At 40.3% G+C, this 20,395-nt stretch overlaps 1 protein-coding gene across 1 annotated transcript in view; it reads left to right on the plus strand.

Moving 5' to 3' along the window:
* The window catches only part of LOC111150580 (zinc finger protein 81), a 96,801-nt gene that overhangs the window by 319 nt on the left and 76,087 nt on the right, over positions 1 to 20,395 (plus strand). The gene's annotated exons all lie outside the window — the stretch shown is intronic.

The raw sequence follows: 20,395 nt of genomic DNA on the forward strand, positions 1-20,395 counted from the left end.
TGTCCCTTGTGTGAAGTTCTTTCTCTTGTCCGTGGCTGCTTTATTTATCTTAGCTTATGGATTTTTCTGTGGAAGGATAATTAACATATAATTAACATAATTAACATAATAATAATTAACATACTTGTGGATGGACAACATATTTTTTAGAGGGGGATGCAGAGAAGGGCAGGGGGAGAGAGAGAATCTTAAGCAGGTTCCCTGCCCCGTACGGAGCCCGACACAGGGCTCAGTCTTAAAACCCTGAGGTCATGACCGGAGCCGAAATCCAGAGTCAGATGCTTAACCAACTGAGCCACCCAGGCGCACCTCAGATGTATAACATATTGATTGGAAAGTCATATACATTGCTAAATACCACAGTAAGGGTAATCACCGCCTGTCACCATACAAATGTTACTACGGTATTATTGATTCTGTTCCCTGTGCTGTACCTTTCATTCCTATGACTTACTTATTTTATACCTGGAAGTTCGTACTCTTAATCCCCCTTATCTATTTTGCCATTAACCCATCGATCTCTCTTCTGGCAACCATCAGTTTGTTCTCTGTATTTAAGAATCTGTTTGTTTCTGGTTTTTTGATTTGTTTTATTTTTCAGATTCCACATATACGTGAAATCATATGATATTTGACTTTCTCTATCTGACTTATTTCGCTTAACATAATACTCGCTAGTGCCATCCACACCATCATACATGGCAAGGTTTCATTCTTTTTTACGGCTCAATATATATATATATATATATATATTGATCTATCTATCTATCTATCTCACTTCTTATTTATCCATGCATTAGTCAATGGACGTCTTGGACTCTTGCCATAATTTGGCTATTGTTGACAGTGCTGCTATAAACATTGGGGTGCATGTGTCCCTTTGAATCAGTATTTTTGTATCTTTGGGGTAAATACCCAGTAGTGCAATTGCTGGGTCATAGGGTAGCTCCATTTTTTAACTCTTTGAGGAACCTCCATACTGTTTTGCAGAGTGACCACACCCATTTACATTCCCACCAGCAGCATAGGAGGGTTCCCCTTTCTCTGCATCCTCAACCAGCATCTGTCATTTCCTGTGTTGTTAATCTTAGCCATTTTGACAGGTGTGAGGTGATATCTCACTATGGTTTTGATTTGTATTTCGCTGATGATGAGTGATGCTGAGCACCTTTTCATGTGCTGTTGGCCATCTGGATGTCTTCTTTAGAGAAATGTCTGTTCATATTTCTGCCCGTTTCTCAACTTGATATTTGTCTTATGGGTGTTCAGTTTGATACGTTCTTTATAGATTTTGGATACTAGCCCTTTATCTGATATGTCATTTGCAAATATCTTCTCCCATTCTGTAGGTTGTCTTTTAGTTTTGATTTTTTTTTTTTTGCTATGAAAAGCTTTTTGTCTTGATGAAGTCCCAGTAGTCCCAGTAGTTTGCTTTTGTTTCCCTTGCCTCCAGAGACCTACCTAGTAAGAAGTTGCTGTGACCAAGGTCAAAGAGGTTGCTGCCTGTGTTCTCCTGTAGGATTTTGATGGTTTTCTGTCTCACATTTAAGTCTTTCATCCATTTTGAATTTATTTTTATGGATGGTATAAGAAAGGGGTCCAGTTTCATTATTTTGCATGTTGCTGTCCAGTTTTCCCAACACCATTTGTTGAAAAGACTTCTTCCCATTGGATATTCTTTCCTGCTTTGTCAAAGATTAGTTGACCATGAGGCGCCTGGGTGGCTCAGTGGGTTAAGCCTCTGCCTTTGGCTCAGGTCATGATCTCAGGGTCCTGGGATCGAGCACTGAATTGGGCTCTCTGCTCAGCAGGGAGTCTGCTTCCCCTCTGCCCCCACCGCCTGCCTCTCTGCCTACTTGTGGTCTCTCTGTCAAATAAATAAAATCTTTAAAAAAAAAGATTAGTTGATGGGGCGCCTGGGTGGCTCAGTGGTTAAAGCCTCTGCCTTCGGCTCAGGTCATGATCTCAGGGTCCTGGGATCGAGTCCCGCGTTGGGCTCTCTGCTCAGCAGGGAGCTTGCCTCCTCCTCCTGTCTCTCTCTGCCTGCCTCTCTGCCTACTTGTGATCTCTCTGTCAAATAAAAATTTAAAAAAAAAAAAAGATTAGTTGACCATACAGTTGTGGGTCCATTTCTGGGTTCTCTATTCTGTTCCATTGATTTCTGTGTTTGTTTTTGTGCCAGTCCCATACTGTCTCGATGACTACAGCTTTTTGATAGAGCTTGAAGTCTGGAATTGTGATGCCTCCAGCCTTGCCTTTCTTTTTCAAGATTTCTTTGGCTGTTCAGAGTCTGTTGTGGCTCCATACAAATTTTAGGATTGTTTGTTCTAGTTCTGTGAAAACTGCTGGTGGTGTTTGATAGGGACTGCATTAAATGTGTAGATTGCTCTGGGAAGTAAAGACATTTTACTAATGTTTGTTCTTCCAATCCATGAGCATGGAATGCATTTCCATCTCTTTGTGTCCTCTTCAGTTTCCTTCAGGAGTGTTCTGTAGTTTGCAGAGTACAGATCTTTTACCTCTTTGGTTAGGTTTATTCCTAGGTATCTTGTGTTTTTTGTGCTATTGTAAAAGGGATTGATTTCTTGATATCTCTTTCTGCTGCTTCGTTATTGGTGTATAGAAATGCAAGAGATTTCTGTATATTGGTTTTGTATCCTGTGACTTTACTGAATTTGGCAGTTCTAGCAGTTTTTTGGTGAAGTCTTTTGGATTTTCTACATACAGTATCATGTTTTCTGCAAAGAGTGAAAGTTTGATTTCTTCCTTGCCAATTTGGATGCTTGTATTTCTTTCTGTTGTCTGACTGCTGAAACTAGAATTTCCAGTACTGTATTAAATAACATAAGAGTGGGTGTCCTTGTCTTGTTTCTGACATTAGGAGTAAAGCTCTGTTTTTCAACATTGAAGATGACATCAGCTCTAGGTCTTTTGTATATGCCCTTTATGATGTTGAGGTATGTTCCTTCTATCCTACTTTCTTGAGTAAACTTATTAAGATAGGGTGCTATATTTTGTCAAATGATATTTCTGCATCTGTTGACAGGATCATATGGTTCTTATCCTTTCTTTTATTAATGTGGTGTATCATGTTGATTGCTTTGCGGTTGTTGACCCACCTTGCAGCCCAGGAATAAATCCCACTTGATCATGGTGAATGATTCCTTTAAAGTACTGTTAGATTTGATTTGCTAGTATGTTGTTGAGAATTTTTGCATCCATGTTCATCAAGGATATTGGTGTGTAATTCTCCTTTTTAGTGGGGTCTTTGGTTTTGGAATCAAGGTAATACTGGCCTTGTAGAATAAGTTTGGAAGTTTTCCTTCCATTTTTATTTTTTGGAACAGTTTTTAAAGACTAGATATTAACTCTTCTTTAAATGCCTGGTAGAATTCACCTGGGAAGCCATCTGGCCCTGATTTTGTTTATTGGGAGATTTTTGATTCCTGATTCAATTTGTTTGCTGGTTATCGGTCTGTTCGAATTTTCTCTTTCTTTCTGTTTCAGTTTTGGTAGTTTGTAAGTTTCTAGGAATCTATCCATTTCTTCCAGATTGCCCAATTTGTTGGCATATGATTTTTCGTAATATTCTCTTATAATTGTTCGTATTTCTGTGGTATTTGTTATGATCTCTCCTCTCTCGTTTGTGATTTTACTTTTTGAGTCTGTTCTCTTCTTTTTGATAAGCCTGGCTAGGGGTTTATCGATTTTGTTAATTCTTTGAAAGAACCAGCTTCTAGTTTCATTGATCTAGCCCTTTTTTTTTTTTTTTTGTTTCTGTGTCATTTATTTCTGTTCTGATCTTTATTACTTACCTTCTTTGGCTGGCTTAAACTCATTTGATGTTCTTTTTCTAGCTCCTTTAGGTGTAAGGTTAGGTTGTATATTTGAGATTTTTCTTGCTTCTGGAGGTAGGCCTGTATTGCTGTATAATTCCCTCTTAGGACTGCCTTTGCTGCATCCCAAAGGTTCTGGACTATCCTGTTTTCATTTTCATTTGCTTCCATGTATTTTTAAATTTCTTCTTTAATTTCTTGGTTAACTCACTCATTCTTTAGTAGGACATTCTTTAACCTCCATGTATTTGTGGCCTTTCCAAATATTTTCTTGTGGTTGACTTCAAGTTTCACAATGTTGTGTTCTGAAAATATGCATGGTACGATCTCAGTCTCCTTGTACTTGTTGAGGCCTGATTTGTGACCCAGGATGTTATCTATTCTGGAGAATGTCCCATGTGTACTCGAAAAGAATGTATATTTGGCTGCCTTAGGAGAAAATGTTTTGAGTATATCTGTTAAGTCCATCTGATCCAGTGTGTCATTCAAAGCCCTTGTTTCCTTGTTGATCTTCTGCTTAGATGATCTGTCCATTGCTGTAAGTGAGGTGTTAAAGTCCCCTACTATCATTATATTATTATCAATAAGTTCTTTATATTTGTTATTAATTGATTTATATATTTGGCTGCTCCCAAGTTGAGGGCATAAATATTTATAATTGTTAGATCTTCTTGATGGATAGACCCCTTAATTATGATTTAATGCTCTTCTACATCTCTTGTTACAGGCTTTGTTTTAAAATCTTGTCTAATGTTAGTATGGCTACTCCAGCTTTTTTTGATGTCCATAACATGACAAATCGTTCTCCACTCCCTCCCTTTTAATCTGGAGGTGTCTTTGGGTCTAAAATGTGTGTCTTGTTTTTTATATCCATTCTGATACCCCATAACTGTTGACGGGGCATGTAGCCCATTTACATTCAGAGTGATTACTGAAAGATACAAATTTGTTGCCATTGTATTATTTGTTAAGTGCTTGTTTCTGGAGCTTTTCTCTTTTCCTTTCTAGTCTTTGTTGCTTTCGGTCTTTCTTTCCCACGCAAAGAGTCCCCTTTAATATTTCTTGCAGGGCTGGTTTGGTGGTCTCAAACTCCTTTAGTTTTTGTTTGTCTGGGAAACTCTTCATCTCTCCTTCTATTCTGAATGACAGCCTCGCTGGATACAATATTCTTGGCTGCATATTTTTCCCATTCAGCACATTGAATATGTCCTGCCCCTCTCTTCTGGCCTGCCAGGTTTCCGTGGCAAAATCTGCTGCTAACCTTACTGGTCTTCCCTTATAAATTAGGGACTTCTTTTCCCTTGCTGCTTTAAGGATTTTTCCCCTTATCTCTGTATTTTGCAAATTTTACTATAATGTGTCTTGGTGTTGGCCTGCTTTTGTTGATTTTGATGTAGTTTTCTGTGCCTCCTGTATTTGGATGTCTGTTTCCTTCCCCAGATTAAAGAAGTTTTCACCTATAATTTCTTCAAATAAACCTCAGCTCCATTTTCCATCTCTTTTCTTCTTTTGGGACTCCTATAATATGAATGTTATTATGCTTTATGGAGTTCCTGAGTTCCCAGTTCTATCATTATTTTCCATAATTTTGTCCTCTGTATCATTTATTCATTCCTCTGCTTCTTCCATCCTTGTGGTCATTACATCCAGTCCATTTCACATCTCAGTTATAGCTTTTTTAATTTTGGCCTGATAGTTTGAGTTAGGTCTTTTATCTCTGCAGCCAGGGTTTCTCTGGCGTCTTCTATGCTCTTCTCAAGCCCAGCTAGTATCCTAATGGTTGTTGCTTTGGGTCAGGCATATTACTTATATCCATTTCAGTTAGATCCCTGGCCTGAACTTGTCTTGTTCTTTCTTTTGGGATGAATCCCCTATCCTGGCATTTTGTCTTGGTCTCTGGGCTTTTTTTTTTTTTTTTAGATTTTATTTATTTTTTTGAGACAGAGAGAGAGCACAAGAAGTGGGGAGGGGCAGAGGGAGAGGGAGAAGCAGACTTACTAGTGATATAGACCCTGACATGGGGCTCTATCCCAGGACCCTGAGATCTGATCTGAGCCGAAGGCAGACACTTAACTGACTGAGCCCCCCCAGGCGTCCCTAGGTCTCTGTTTTCTCCTCTGTGTTAGGAAAGTCTATAATGTATCTTGCTTCTGAGAGTAATGGCCTAATGAAGAAGTAGTCTTATACTGTCCAGCACCTGATGCTTCAGGAAGTATCTCTGGTGTATGCTGTGTGCCTTCTGCTGCTGTGTTTTCACTGCTCTTTCCATCCGGTCAGTCCCCTACAGAGTATCTCCTTGCCTGCGGTGGGGAGCATTTGGACCTTGGCCAGAGTGTGGCGAGTTTTAACCAGGTGTGCTCTGGTCTGCTTGCTGAAAAGAGACCTGATGCTATTTCCAGTCGAGCTGAAGCTTTGCAGCACTCTGTGGTCAGGAGATGTGGTATATGCGGGGGTGGAGGGGGTTGTGCTGGTCTTCTCGGGGAGGAGCCTGCTGCCCTGGGTCTCAGGTACACCAGCCCTTGTAGAGCACAGAGAGATGGGGCTTGGTGTAAGTGGCTCCAGCCCCCACTGTGGGTGCTGTGCTGCTCCCTGACTTCAGTGCCTCCTACTGGGCAGGGGAGAAAAATCACACCAGCCCCCTCTCTCATCCCTGGCGAGGGGAGTCTGTGCCCATTGGTGTCCAGGAAGCCCTCACAGAAGAGCAGACCCTCTCCCCTCTTATGTCCCAGGTGTCCCTTAGATCCCTGCCTTCACCCTGTTCATGTCCAGGCCACCTGCCTGCCTTGCAGTGCAGGGTACCTGTCTTTTACTCCAGGCAGGCCAGCTGCATTTCAAAACTCCAAACTTTAGGGACCCAGCATGGTGTGGTCCTTCAGTGGTCCTCTGGAGGTGGGTCTTGACGCACTGGGGCTGGTGCCAATTTGTCCCAAAAGGGCAGTCACACCAAAGCACAGGGGCTTGGAGTTTAGAGTAAAACACAACAAAATGCCAGTGTCCAGGTTAGCCGCCCTCAACAGGTGTCTCTGCTCCTATGCTAAGTGGCAGGGGAGCACAGTGGTGCCTGCTGGCTTTTTTGGCCCCTGAGAGGCAAGGCCACTTCTCCCCAATGTCCTCCAAGAAGGGAAACTGTCTCTCCCAGTGTGTCCCAGGGAATCCTCAGAGCATGCCGTTGGCCCTGAGGCCTCCGCCCTCCTTCTCTGCAGGAAAGCCATGGCACCTGCTGGGTTCACACCAGCCATGGCACGGACCTCTAAAACTCCAGTCTTTGAGCTCCGCCTCTTATAAGAACTCACAATGATCAGCCCCTCTCATTTTCCCAGTCAGTGCCTCTGGGGAAGTGTTTTCCTTGTGTGATCTCCTGTCCATTCTTTTTTTTTTTTTAATATTCTATTTTTAAGTAATCTTTTTACCTAACATGGGGCTTGAACCCACAACCCCAAGATCGAGTCACAGGCCTCACCAACTGAGCCAGCCAGGAGTCCCAGGGTTTCATTCTATTTTATGGCTGAGTAACATTCCAGTGTGAGAGAGAGAGAGAGAGAGAGAGAGAGAGTGTGTGTGTGTGTGTGTGTGTGTGTACCACATCTTCTCTATGCTTTCATCTATTGATGGACACCTGGGTTCCTTCCTTAATCTTAACTATTGTGAATAATGTTTCAATAAACATAGGGGTACACATACCTTTTTGAATATGTATTTTCATTTTCCTTGGGTAAGTACCCAGTTGTATCAGTGGATCGTGGAATAATTCTATTTTTAATGTTTTGAGTAACCTCCCCACTGTCTACCAAGGTGATTGTACCCGATTCCATTCCCACCCGCAGTGCACGAGGCTTCCCTCTTCTCCACATCCTCCCCCACACCTGTTATTTCTTCCCTGTTTGATTCTAGGCATTTTGGCTGTTGTGAGGTGACATTTCATGTGGTTTTGATTGGCACTTTCCTGATAATTAGTGATGTTGAGCATCTTTTCATGAGTCAGTTGGCCATCTGTATGTCTTTTTTGGAAAAGTATCTATTCAGGTCCTCTGCCTGGTTTTTAATCAGATGATTTTAGGGTTCTTTGTATATTTTAGATATTAACCCCTTATTGGACATATATTTGCACGTATCCTTTCCTTTTCATTAGTTTGCCTTCTTATTTTTTTATTTTTAAAAAAGATTTTATTTATTTAGTTGACACACAGAGAGAGATCACAAGTAGGCAGAGAGGCAGGCAGAGAGAGAGGAGGAAGCAGGCTCACCACTGAGCAGAGAGCCTGATGTGGGGCTCGATCTCAGGACCCTGGGATCATGACCTGAGCTGAAGGGAGAGACTTTAACCCACTGAGCCACCCAGGCACCCCTTGCCTTCTTATTTTGTTGATGGTTTCCTTTGCTGTGCAAACCTTTTTATTTTGGTACAGTCCCAATAGTTTATTTTTGCTTTTGTTTCTCTTGCCTCAGGAAACATATCCATAAATATGTTGCTAAGGGCAATGTCCAAGAGATTACTACCTGTATTTTCTTTTAGGATTACTGTAGCTTCAGTTCTCACATTTAGATCTTTAATCCATTTTGAGTTTATTTTTATATATGTTGTAAAAAAGTACCCCATTTTCATTCTTTTGCATGTAGCTGTCTTGTTCCTGATCCTAGAGGAAAAGCTTTCAGGTTTTCACCATTGACTATGATGTTAGCTGTGAGTTTTTTATATATGGCCTTTATTATGTTGAAGCATGTTCCCTCTAAACCCACTTTATTGAGAGTTTTTATTATGAATGGATGTTGTACTTTGTCAAATGCTTTTTCTGCATCTGTTGAGATGATCATATGGTTTTTATCCTTTCTCTTGTTAATGTGTTGTATGACACTCACTGGTTTATGAGTGTTAAACCCCCGTTACATCCCTGGAATAAATTTCACTTGACTGTGGATTAGGGTTAGGGTTAGGATTTTTAAAAATATATTGTTGGATTCAGTTTGCTAATATTTTGTTGAGGATTTTTGCATCTGTGTTCATCAGAGATACTGGCCGGTAGTTCTCTTTCTTTGTAGTATCCTTGTCTGTTTTTGGTATCAGGGAAATGCTGGCCTTGTAGAATGAATTTGGAAGTTTTCCTTCCTCTTCTACTTTTTAGAATAATTTGAAAAGAATAGATAGTAACTCTTTTTTATTTTTTAAAAAGATTTGTTTATTTATTTGAGAGAGAGAGTGTGTATGTATGTAGGGGCAGAGGGAGAGAAGGGAGGAGAGAGAGAATCTTAAGCAGACTCCAAGCTGAGTGTAGAGCCTGATGAAGGTCTCTATCCCACGACCCGGAGATCACAACCTGAGCTGAAACCAAGAGTTGGGCACTCAACCAACTGCACACCCAGGCACCCCAGTAGTAATTCTTTAGAATTCACCTGTGAAACCATCTGGTTCTGGACTTCTATTCATTGGGATTTTTTTGACTACTGACTCAATTTCATTGCTGTTAATCAGTCTGTTCAAATTTTCTGTTTCTTCCTCCAATCAGTTTTGGGAGATGATATTTCTAGGAATGTCTCTGTTTCTTCTAGGCTGTCCAATTTGTTGGCATATTATGTTTCATGATATTCCCTTATGATCCTCTGTATTTCTGTGAGGTCACTTGTCCTGTGTCCTTTGTCATTTCTGATTTTATTTATTTTGAGTATTCTCTTTTTTTTCTCGATGAGATCAGGGTTTATCAATTTTGTTGATCTGCAGAAGCAGCTCTTAGTTTCATTGCCCCCTTTTCTGTTTTTTTTTTTTTTTTGGTCTTTGTCTCATTTATTTCTGCTCTAATATTTATTATTTCCTTCCTTCTCTAGATTTGGTCTTTGTTTGTTCTTCTTTCTCTGGCTCCTTCAGCTGTAAGGTTAGGTTATTTCAGATTGTTCTAGCCTCTTGAAGTAGGCCTGATCTCAGTACACTTCCCTCTTAGAACTGTTTTTGCCGAGTCCCAAAGATTTGGGACCGTTGTGTTTTCATTTTTCCTTTCCTTCATTTTTCATTTCCTCTTTGACCTCTTGATTGACCCATTTGTGGTTCACTAGCATGTTGTTAGCCTCCATGTGTTTGTATTCTTTCCAGAGTTTTTCTTCTACTTGATTTCTGGTTTCATAGCTTAAGTTTTTTTAAATTTTTTTTTTTTTTTTTAATGTTAGGGTTCATGACCCATTATGGTTCTTGTATATTTTTGTGAATATTTTTTGCCACTTTGTGATTTGACATTAGTTTTTAGTTTTATTTACAAGTGGTAAAGGGTGGCAAATAGCTTTTGAAGTTGTCTTTTAAAAATGGCTCTTTCCTGCTTTGTTTTTTGCCAGATTTTGGCTCCCCGGAGGCAAGCACTCTTACTCTGCTTAATGGATTTGATATTTAAAAAAAATTTTGGCCCTTAACATTTGACTTCCCATTAAAATGGAAGACAGAAATTTAGCTTTTCCATACACCCCCAATAACATACACATTTGCCTATGAATAGTATTGTTTTGATCAGCTTTCTCATCAGTGTTTATTGAAACTGACTGTTTATAATTGAGTCATGGAGTATCTATGCTATGATTACTATTTCTGCACATTCTTTTCCCTGGAATTTTTTTTTCTTTATTTTATTTTATTTTATCTTTTTTATTTTTTATAAACATATATTTTTATCCCCAGGGGTACAGGTCCGTGAATCACCAGGTTTACACACTTCACAGCACTCACCATAGCACATACCCTCCCCAGTGTCCATAACCCCACGCCCCCTCTCCCAACCCCCCTCCCCCAATTAACCCTCAGTTTGTTTTGTGAGATTAAGAGTTACTTATGGTTTGTCTCCCTCCCAATCCCATCTTGTTTCATTTACTCTTCTCCTACCCCCTTAACCTCCCATGTTGCATCTCCTCTCCCTCATATCAGGGAGATCATATGATAGTTGTCTTTCTCCGATTGACTTATTTCGCTAATTATGATACCCTCTAGTTCCATCCATGTCGTCGTAGATGGCAAGATTTCATTTCTTTTGATGGCTGCATAGTATTCCATTGTGTATATATACCACATCTTTTGATCCATTCATCTGTTGATGGACAGCTAGGTTCTTTCCATAGTTTGGCTATTGTAGACATTGCTGCTATACACATTCGGGTGCACGTGCCCCTTCGGATCACTACGTTTGTATCTTTAGGGTAAATACCCAGTAGTGCAATTGCTGGGTCATAGGGTAGTTCTATTCAACTTTTTGAGGAACCTCCATGCTGTTTTCCAGAGTGGTTGCACCAGCTTGCATTCCCACCAACAGAGTAGGAGGGTTCCCCTTTCTCCGCATCCTCGCCAGCATCTGTCATTTCCTGACTTGTTAATTTTAGCCATTCTGACTGGTGTGAGGTGATATCTCATTGTGGTTTTGATTTGTATTTCCCTGATGCCGAGTGATATGGAGCACTTTTTCATGTGACTGTTGGCCATTTGGATGTCTTCTTTGCAGAAATGTCTGTTCATGTCTTCTGCCCATTTCTTGATTGGATTATTTGTTCTTTGGGTGTTGAGTTTGCTAAGTTCTTTATAGATTTTGGACACTAGCCCTTTATCCGATATGTCATTTGCAAATATCTTCTCCCATTCTGTCAGTTGTCTTTTGGTTTTGTTAACTGTTTCCTTTGCTGTGCAAAAGCTTTTGATCTTGATAAAATCCCAATAGTTCATTTTTGCCCTTGCTTCCCTTGCCTTTGGTGATGTTCCTAGGAAGATGTTGCTGTGGCTGAGGTCAAAGAGGTTGCTGCCTGTGTTCTCCTCAATGATTTTGATGGATTCCTTTCTCACATTGAGGTACTTCATCCATTTTGAGTCTATTTTCGTGTGTGGTGTTAGGAAATGGTCCAATTTCATTTTTCTGCATGTGGCTGTCCAATTTTCCCAACACCATTTATTGAAGAGGCTGTCTTTTTTCCATTGGACATTCTTTCCTGCTTTGTCGAAGATGAGTTGACCATAGAGTTGAGGGTCTATTTCTGGGCTCTCTATTCTGTTCCATTGATCTATGTGTCTGTTTTTGTGCCAGTACCATGCTGTCTTGATGATGACAGCTTTGTAATAGAGCTTGAAGTCCGGAATTGTGATGCCACCAACTTTGGCTTTCTTTTTCAATATTGCTTTGGCTATTCGAGGTCTTTTCTGGTTCCATATAAATTTTAGGATTATTTGTTCCATTTCTTTGAAAAAAATGGATGGTACTTTGATAGGAATTGCATTAAATGTGTAGATTGCTTTAGGTAGCATAGACATTTTCACAATATTTATTCTTCCAATCCAGGAGCATGGAACATTTTTCCATTTCTTTGTGTCTTCCTCAATTTCTTTCATGAGTACTTTATAGTTTTCTGAGTATAGATTCTTAGCCTCTTTGGTTAGGTTTATTCCTAGGTATTTTATAGTTTTGGGTGCAATTATAAATGGGATTGACTCCTTAATTTCTCTTTCTTCTGTCTTGTTGTTGGTGTAGAGAAATGCAACTGATTTCTGTGCATTGATTTTATATCCTGACACTTTACTGAATTCCTGTACAAGTTCTAGCAGTTTTGGAGTGGAGTCTTTTGGGTTTTCCACATATAGTATCATATCATCTGCGAAGAGTGATAGTTTGACTCCTTCTTTGCCGATTTGGATGCCTTTAATTTCCTTTTGTTGTCTGATTGCTGAGGCTAGGACTTCTAGTACTATGTTGAATAGCAGTGGTGATAATGGCCATCCCTGCCGTGTTCCTGACCTTAGCGGAAAAGCTTTCAGTTTTTCTCCATTGAGAATGATATTTGCGGTGGGTTTTTCATAGATGGCTTTGATAATATTGAGGTATGTGCCCTCTGTCCCTGCACTTTGAAGAGTTTTGATCAGGAAGGGATGCTGTACTTTGTCAAATGCTTTTTCAGCATCTATTGAGAGTATCATATGGTTCTTGTTCTTTCTTTTATTAATGTGTTGTATCACATTGATTGATTTGCGGATGTTGAACCAACCTTGCAGCCCTGGAATAAATCCCACTTGGTCGTGGTGAATAATCCTTTTAATGTACTGTTGAATTCTATTGGCTAGTATTTTGGTGAGAATTTTCTCATCTGTGTTCATCAAGGATATTGGTCTGTAGTTCTCTTTTTTGATGGGATCCCTGTCTGGTTTTGGGATCAAGGTGATGCTGGCCTCATAAAATGAGTTTGGAAGTTTTCTTTCCATTTCTATTTTTTGGAACAGTTTCAGGAGAATAGGAATTAGTTCTTCTTTAAATGTTTGGTAGAATTCCCCCGGGAAGCCGTCTGGCCCTGGACTTTTGTTTGTTTGGAGATTTTTGATGAGTGTTTCTATCTCCTTACTGGTTATGGGTCTGTTCAGGCTTTCTATTTCTTCCTGGTTCAGTTGTGGTAGTTTATATGTCTCTAGGAATGCATCCATTTCTTCCAGATTGTCAAATTTGTTGGCGTAGAGTTGCTCATAGTATGTTCTTATAGTTGTCTGTATTTCTTTGGTGTTAGTTGTGATCTCTCCTCTTTCATTCATGATTTTATTTATTTGGGTCCTTTCTCTTTTCTTGTTGATAAGTCTGGCCAGGGGGTTATCAATCTTATTAATTCTTTCAAAGAACCAGCTCCTAGTTTCGTTGATTTGTTCTATTGTTTTTTTTGGTTTCTATTTCATTGATTTCTGCTCTGATCTTTATGATTTCTCTTCTCCTGCTGGGTTTAGGGTCTCTTTCTTGTTCTTTCTCCAGCTCCTTTAGGTGTAGGGTTAGGTTGTTTCTTGAGAAAGGCTTGTACTGCTATATATTTTCCTCTCAGGACTGCCTTTGTTGTGTCCCACAGATTTTGAACCGTTGTGTTTTTATTATCATTTGTTTCCATGAATTTTTTCAATTCTTCTTTAATTTCCTGGTTGACCCATTCATTCTTTAGAAGGATGCTGTTTAGTCTCCATGTATTTGGGTTCTTTCCTAATTTCCTCTTGTGATTGAGTCTAGCTTCAGAGCATTGTGGTCTGAAAATATGCAGGGAATGATCCCAATCTTTTGATACCAGTTAAGACCTGATTTAGGACCGAGGATGTGATCTATTCTGGAGAATGTTCCATGTGCACTAGAGAAGAATGTGTATTCTGTTGCTTTGGGATGAAATGTTCTGAATATATCTGTGATGTCCATCTGGTCCAGTGTGTCATTTAAGGCCTTTATTTCCTCCTTGATCTTTTGCTTGGATGATCTGTCCATTTCAGTGAGGGGAGTGTTAAGGTCCCCTACTATTATTGTACTATTGTTGATGTGTTTCTTTGATTTTGTTATTAATTGGTTTATATAGTTGGCTGCTCCCATGTTAGAGGCATAGATATTTAAAATTGTTAGATCTTCTTTTTGGACAGATCCTTTGAGTATGATATAGTGTCCTTCCTCATCTCTTATTATAGTCTTTGGCTTAAAATCTAATTGATCTGATATAAGGATTGCCACTCCTGCTTTCTTCTGATGTCCATTAGCATGGTAAATTGTTTTCCACCCCCTCACTTTAAATCTGGAGGTGTCTTTGGTTCTAAAATGAGTTTCTTGTAGGCAACATATAGATGGGTTTTGTTTTTTTATCCATTCTGATACCCTGTGTCTTTTGATTGGGGCATTTAGCCCATTTACATTCAGGGTAACTATTGAGAGAGATGAATTTAGTGCCATTGTATTGCCTGTAAGGTGACTGTTACTGTATATTGTCTCTGTTCCTTTCTGATCTACTACTTTTAGGCTCTCTCTTTGCTTAGAGGACCCCTTTCAATATTTCCTGTAAAGCTGGTTTGGTGTTTGCAAATCTTTCAGTTTTTGTTTGTCCTGGAAGCTTTTTATCTCTCCTTCTATTTTCAGTGATAACCTAGCTGGATATAGTATTCTTGGCTGCATGTTTTTCTCGTTTAGTACTCTGAATATATCATGCCAGCTCTTTCTGGCCTGCCAGGTCTCTGTGGATAAGTCTGCTGCCAATCTAATATTTTTACCATTGTATGTTACAGACTTCTTTTCCCGGGCTGCTTTCAGGATTTTCTCTTTGTCACTAAGACTTGTAAATTTTACTATTAGGTGACAGGGTGTGGACCTATTCTTATTGATTTTGAGGGGGGTTCTCTGAACCTCCTGGATTTTGATGTTTGTTCCCTTTGCCATATTGGGGAAATTCTCTCCAATATACCTTCTGCTCCCCTCTCTCTTTCTTCTTCTTCTAGAATCCCAATTATTCTCTTTTTTTTTTTAAAGATTTTATTTATTTATTTGACAGACAGAGATCACAAGCAGGCAGAGAGAGAGAGGAGAAAGCAGGCTCCCCGCCGAGCAGAGAGCCCGATGCGGGACTCGATCCCAGGACCCTGGGATCATGACCCGAGCCGAAGGCAGAGGCTTAACCCACTGAGCCACCCAGGCGCCCCAGAATCCCAATTATTCTAATGTTGTTTCGTCTTATGGTGTCACTTATCTCTCGAATTCTCCCCTCGTGGTCCAGTATCTGTTTGTCCCTCTTTTGCTCAGCTTCTTTATTCTCTGTCATTTGGTCTTCTATATCGCTAATTCTTTCTTCTGCCTCGTTTATCCTAGCAGTGAGAGCCTCCATTTTTGATTGCACCTCATTAATAGCTTTTTTGATTTCAACTTGGTTAGATTTTAGTTCTTTTATTTCTCCAGAAAGGGCTTTTATATCTCCCAAGGGGGTTTCTCTAATATCTTCCATGCCTTTTTCGAGCCCGGCTAGAACCTTGAGAATCGTCATTCTGAACTTTAGATCTGACATATTACCAATGTCTGTATTGATTAGGTCCCTAGCCTTTGGTTCTGCCTCTTGTTCTTTTTTTTTGTGGTGAATTTTTCCGCCTTGTCATTTTGTCCAGATAAGAGTATATGAAGGAGCAAGTAAAATACTAAAACGGTTGCAACAACCCCAGGAAAATATGCTTTAACCAAATCAGAAGAGATCCCAAATCGTGAGAGGGGAGAAAGGGGATAAAAAGAGGTTCAGAAAAAAAAGAAACAATTAAAAAAAGAAAACAAATAAAGAAAAAATATAAAAAGGAAAAATATATATATATATTAGATAAACTAGTTAAAAAACGTTAAAAAAAGAAAAGGGTAAAAGTTAAAAAAATTTAGCAGAAGAAGAGAAAAAAAATTGAAAAAAAAAATTAAATTAACTGCAAGGCTAAAGAATCATGGGGAGAAAGCCATGAGTTCCGTGCTTTGCTTTCTCCTCCTCTGGAATTCCGCTGCTCTCCTTGGTATTGAAACTGCACTCCTTGGTAGGTGAACTTGGTCCTGGCTGGGTTTCTTGTTGATCTTCTGGGGGAGGGGCCTGTTGTAGTGATTCTCAAGTGTCTTTGCCCCGGGCGGAATTGCACCGCCCTTACCAGGGGCCGGGCTGAGTAATCCGCTCGGGTTTGCTTTCAGGAGCTTTTGTTCCCTGAGCGCTTTCCGTAGAGTTCCGGAGGACAGGAATGAAGATGGCAGCCTCCCAGTCTCCGGCCCGGAGGAGCCGAGAGCTCGGGGCTCCACTCCTCAGTGCGCCCTCAGAGAACAGCGCCCAATTACTCCCGTCACCCTGGCCTCTGGCCCCGCTCCGAGCAGACCGAGCCTGCGACCAGTTCAAGGTAACCCCGAGCTGAGAGCTCACTCCTCGGCTCTGTCTCTGTAGCCGGCTTCCCCGTTCTAATACCTGCAAGCTCTGCGACACTCAGACAACTCCGATCTTTCTGTGACCCTGCGGGACCTGAGGCCACGCTGACCCCGCGTGGGCTTCACCCCAGTTAAGCCTCTGGAGCGATGTCCCTCAGTGGAACAGACTTTTAAAAGTCCTGATTTTGTGCTCCGTTGCTCCGCCGCTTGCCGGGAGCCGGCCCCTCCCCCCGCGGTCTATCTTCCCGTCGCTTAGGATTCACTTCTCCGCCGGTCCTACCTTTCAGAAAGTGGTTGATTTTCTGTTTCTAGAATTGCTGTTCTTCTTCTCTTCAATCTCCCGTTGGATTTGTAGGTGTTTGCAATCTTTAGATAAGCTATCTAGCTGATGTCCTGCTACCTGAAGTAGTCTCAGCTGCTACTTCTCTGCCATCTTGACTCCTCCATCCCTGGAATTTTTTAAAAAAGATTTTATTTATTTATTTGATACAGAGAGAAAGAGCACAAGCATGGGGGAGTTGGAGAGGGAGAAGCAGGCTCCCTGTTCAGCAGGAAGCCCAATGTGGGGCTCGATCCCACAACCCTAAGATCATGACCTGAGCCAAAATCGAGTCAGACACTTAACTGACTTAGCCACCCCCGCACCCCACATGCTGTTTTTGTTTTATGGATGTGGCATCTTATCACTATAAGGATATTAATGAGTTTTTTTTTTTAGTTTAATGATATCAACACAAGGCTCAAAAATTTAAAAATATACAACTATATAAAATTTAAAAATATAAAAGTACATAGTCTAAATTATCTTTCTCCTCAGCTCAGTTCTCTCTAATACATTTAACCAGGTTAGTTAGTTTTCTCTGTGTGATTAGGGATTTTTTATGCAAATAAAAGCAGTTGAAAACACATTCTTATCCTTTTTATTCCACAAAACAGTGACCTACTAAATAAATTTTTATCAGTTTTGTTAATTTTGGTGAAATATAGTATGAACTACAAACAATGCTGCTGTGAACATTTTTATCATGTCCCCTAATATACATGTGTACCCCTATCTCTTAACTATGTACATGGTGGTGGAGTTAATGGGTCATAGATTCAGACTATCTTTAAAAGATATTTATTGTAAAATACAGCATATGTACAGAAAAGTGTGCAAGACAGACATATCTAGCTCAGTGATTTTTTTCACTGTGTAGATCTAGAAAGTATCCAGAGTTGACATTCCAGAGTCCTCCTACTCCCAAAGATAACTGCTATCCTGATAAGTGATAACTACTATCACTTCCATTAAGAAGAAGATTATAAGCCACAGAGTGGGAGAAGAGATAGACAAGACCGGACATATACCAAGCATTTATAAAGAACAACCAAACAATAAGAAAAAGCCGACTGGGGCGCCTGGATGGCTCAGTGGGTTAAAGCCTCTGCCTTCGGTTCAGGTCATGATCCCAGGGTCCTGGGATCGAGCCCCACGTCGGGGCTCTTTGCTCAGCAGGGAGCCTGCTTCCTCCTCTCTCTATGCCTGCCTCTCTGCCTACTTGTGATCTCTGTCTGTTTTAAAAAAAAAAAAAAAGCCGACTACCCAGTAGTCAGGCTTTATTTGAACAGATACGAAACAAAAGAAGATACCCAAATAGTTAATAAACACCTGAGACAGTGCTCTATCTCATTAGTCATCAGGGAAATACACAATTTAAAGTACAGTGTAATACCACTACACTTTCACCAGAATGGCTAAAATTTAGAAGACCGAGGGGCACCTGGGTGGCTCAGTCAGTTAAGCGTCTGCCTTCAACTCAGGCCATGATCTCTGGGTCCTGGAATCGAGCCCCACATTGCATTTCTGGCTCAGCCAGGAGTCTGTTTGTCCCTCTCCCTCTGCCTCTCCCCCCGGCTCGTGCTCTCTCTCTTTCTCTCTCTCAAATGAATAAAAAAAAATCTTAAAATAAGACTGACAATGACAAGCATTGGGAGGCTATAGAGCCATATCAGCAGCTCGTGCTCATGTCAGCTCATACAGCTGTTGATATATTAGCTCATATCTGGACGTCTGTACTGCCGGTGGGACCGTAAATTGGCACAACCTCTTTGAAAAACATTTTAGCCTTCTTCATCCAGGCACGTGTAGACCATATGTGGAAACAGTTCTCCTAAGAAAAAATGCAACAGAAATCCTTGGCTGATACACCAGGACACATGTATAAACACTCACCGTACTATTCCTTGTAACAGCCAGAACCTAGAAATAACTTTAATGTCCATTAATAGCAGACTGGATAAAGAACTTGAACACAATATCGAGTGAAAGAAGGCAGACACAAAAGAATTTGTATGATTACCATTTGCAGAAAGTTTTAAGACAGGCCAAACGAATCTGTATTGTACAGGGGTGTATAGTGAGGGATAAAACTAGAAAGCAAACGGGGAAGTGTTTACTGTTAGAGGCAGTACAGTGGTTTCCTTGATTGGTGGGGGTTGGGGGTTGGAGGAGGGAAAGAGGCATGAGGAAGGCTTCTGGGCAAGGAGCTGGCCATGTTCTGTTCCCACACCAGGGTGAGAATTACGTAGGTATTTGCCTTGAATAATTAGTAAGCCAAATATTTGTTTCCTGTATCTTTATGTGAATACTGTTTTTCATAATAAAAATCTCTTGAAAAGGAAAAATATATGTACCCTCTATTTTACTAAGTTTTAAATTTTTGATTCCAGTATTAACATACAGTGTTATATAAGTTTCAAGTATGCAATATAATGATTTAATAATTCTATACATTATATAATGCTCATAATGCTCATCATGGTAATTTATATAATTATATGACTTATATAATTATATAATGCTCATCACAGTACATGTGCTCTTAATCCCCTTCACCTGTTTGACCCATCTGCCACCCATCTCCCCTCTGGTAACCATCAGTTTGTTCTCTATAGTTGAGAGTCTATTTCTTGGTTTGTCTCTTGCCTCTTTTTTTTTCCCCTTTGCTCATTTGTTTCATTTCTTAAACTCTACGTATGAGTGAGGTCATAGTCCCAAGGTATTTGTCTTTCTCTGATTGGCTTATATCGCTTACTACTGTACTTTCTGGATCTATCCATGTTGTTGCAAATGGCAAGATTTCATTCTTTATGGCAGAATGATATTCCATTATACACACACACACACACCCCATCTTTATCGATTCATCTATGGATGGACACTCGGGTTGCTTTCATAATTTGGGTATTGTAAATAATGAATAAACATAGGGGTGCATGTATCTCTTTGAATTAGTGTTTTCGTATTTCGGGGGTAAATACCCAGTAGTGTGATTACTGGATCATAGGGTAGTTCTATTTTTAACTTTTTGTGGAGCCCCCCCCATACTGTTTTCCACAGGGCTACACAGTTTGCATTCCCACCAACAGTACACGACTGTACCCTCTGATTTTGACCTCAGTCTCCTCCCATATACACTTTCTTGCAAAGGCAGCGCCCCCTATACCCCTGTATCCGTTTTTACACTTCCAACACTTGCTTTTCTTACTTAATAACAAATCTTGGTGATCATTCAGTGTGATGAGTTGACTTTTTCTTTTTTTTTTTTTAAGACTTCCTTATTTGAGAAAGAACCTGAGCATGAGCAGGGGGAAGGGCAGAGGGAAGGAATCTCAAGCAGACTCCGTGCTGAGCATGGAGCCTGAGAGGGGTCTCGATCTCACCACCCTGAGATTGTGACCTGAGCTAAAAAAAACCAAGAGTTGGATGCTTAACCAGCTGAGCCACCCAGGTGCCCCTAGTTCCTTATTCTTTTTTTTTTTTTAAGATTTTATTTTATTTATTTGACAGAGAGATCACAAGCAGGCAGAGAGGCAGGCAGAGAGAGAGGAGGAAGCAGGCTCCCTGCTGAGCAGAGAACCTGA

Source organism: Enhydra lutris, unplaced genomic scaffold (genome assembly GCF_002288905.1).
Source record: "Enhydra lutris kenyoni isolate GAN:26980312 unplaced genomic scaffold, ASM228890v2 scaffoldscaffold23, whole genome shotgun sequence".
In the NCBI taxonomy this organism is placed as follows: Eukaryota; Metazoa; Chordata; class Mammalia; order Carnivora; family Mustelidae; genus Enhydra; species Enhydra lutris.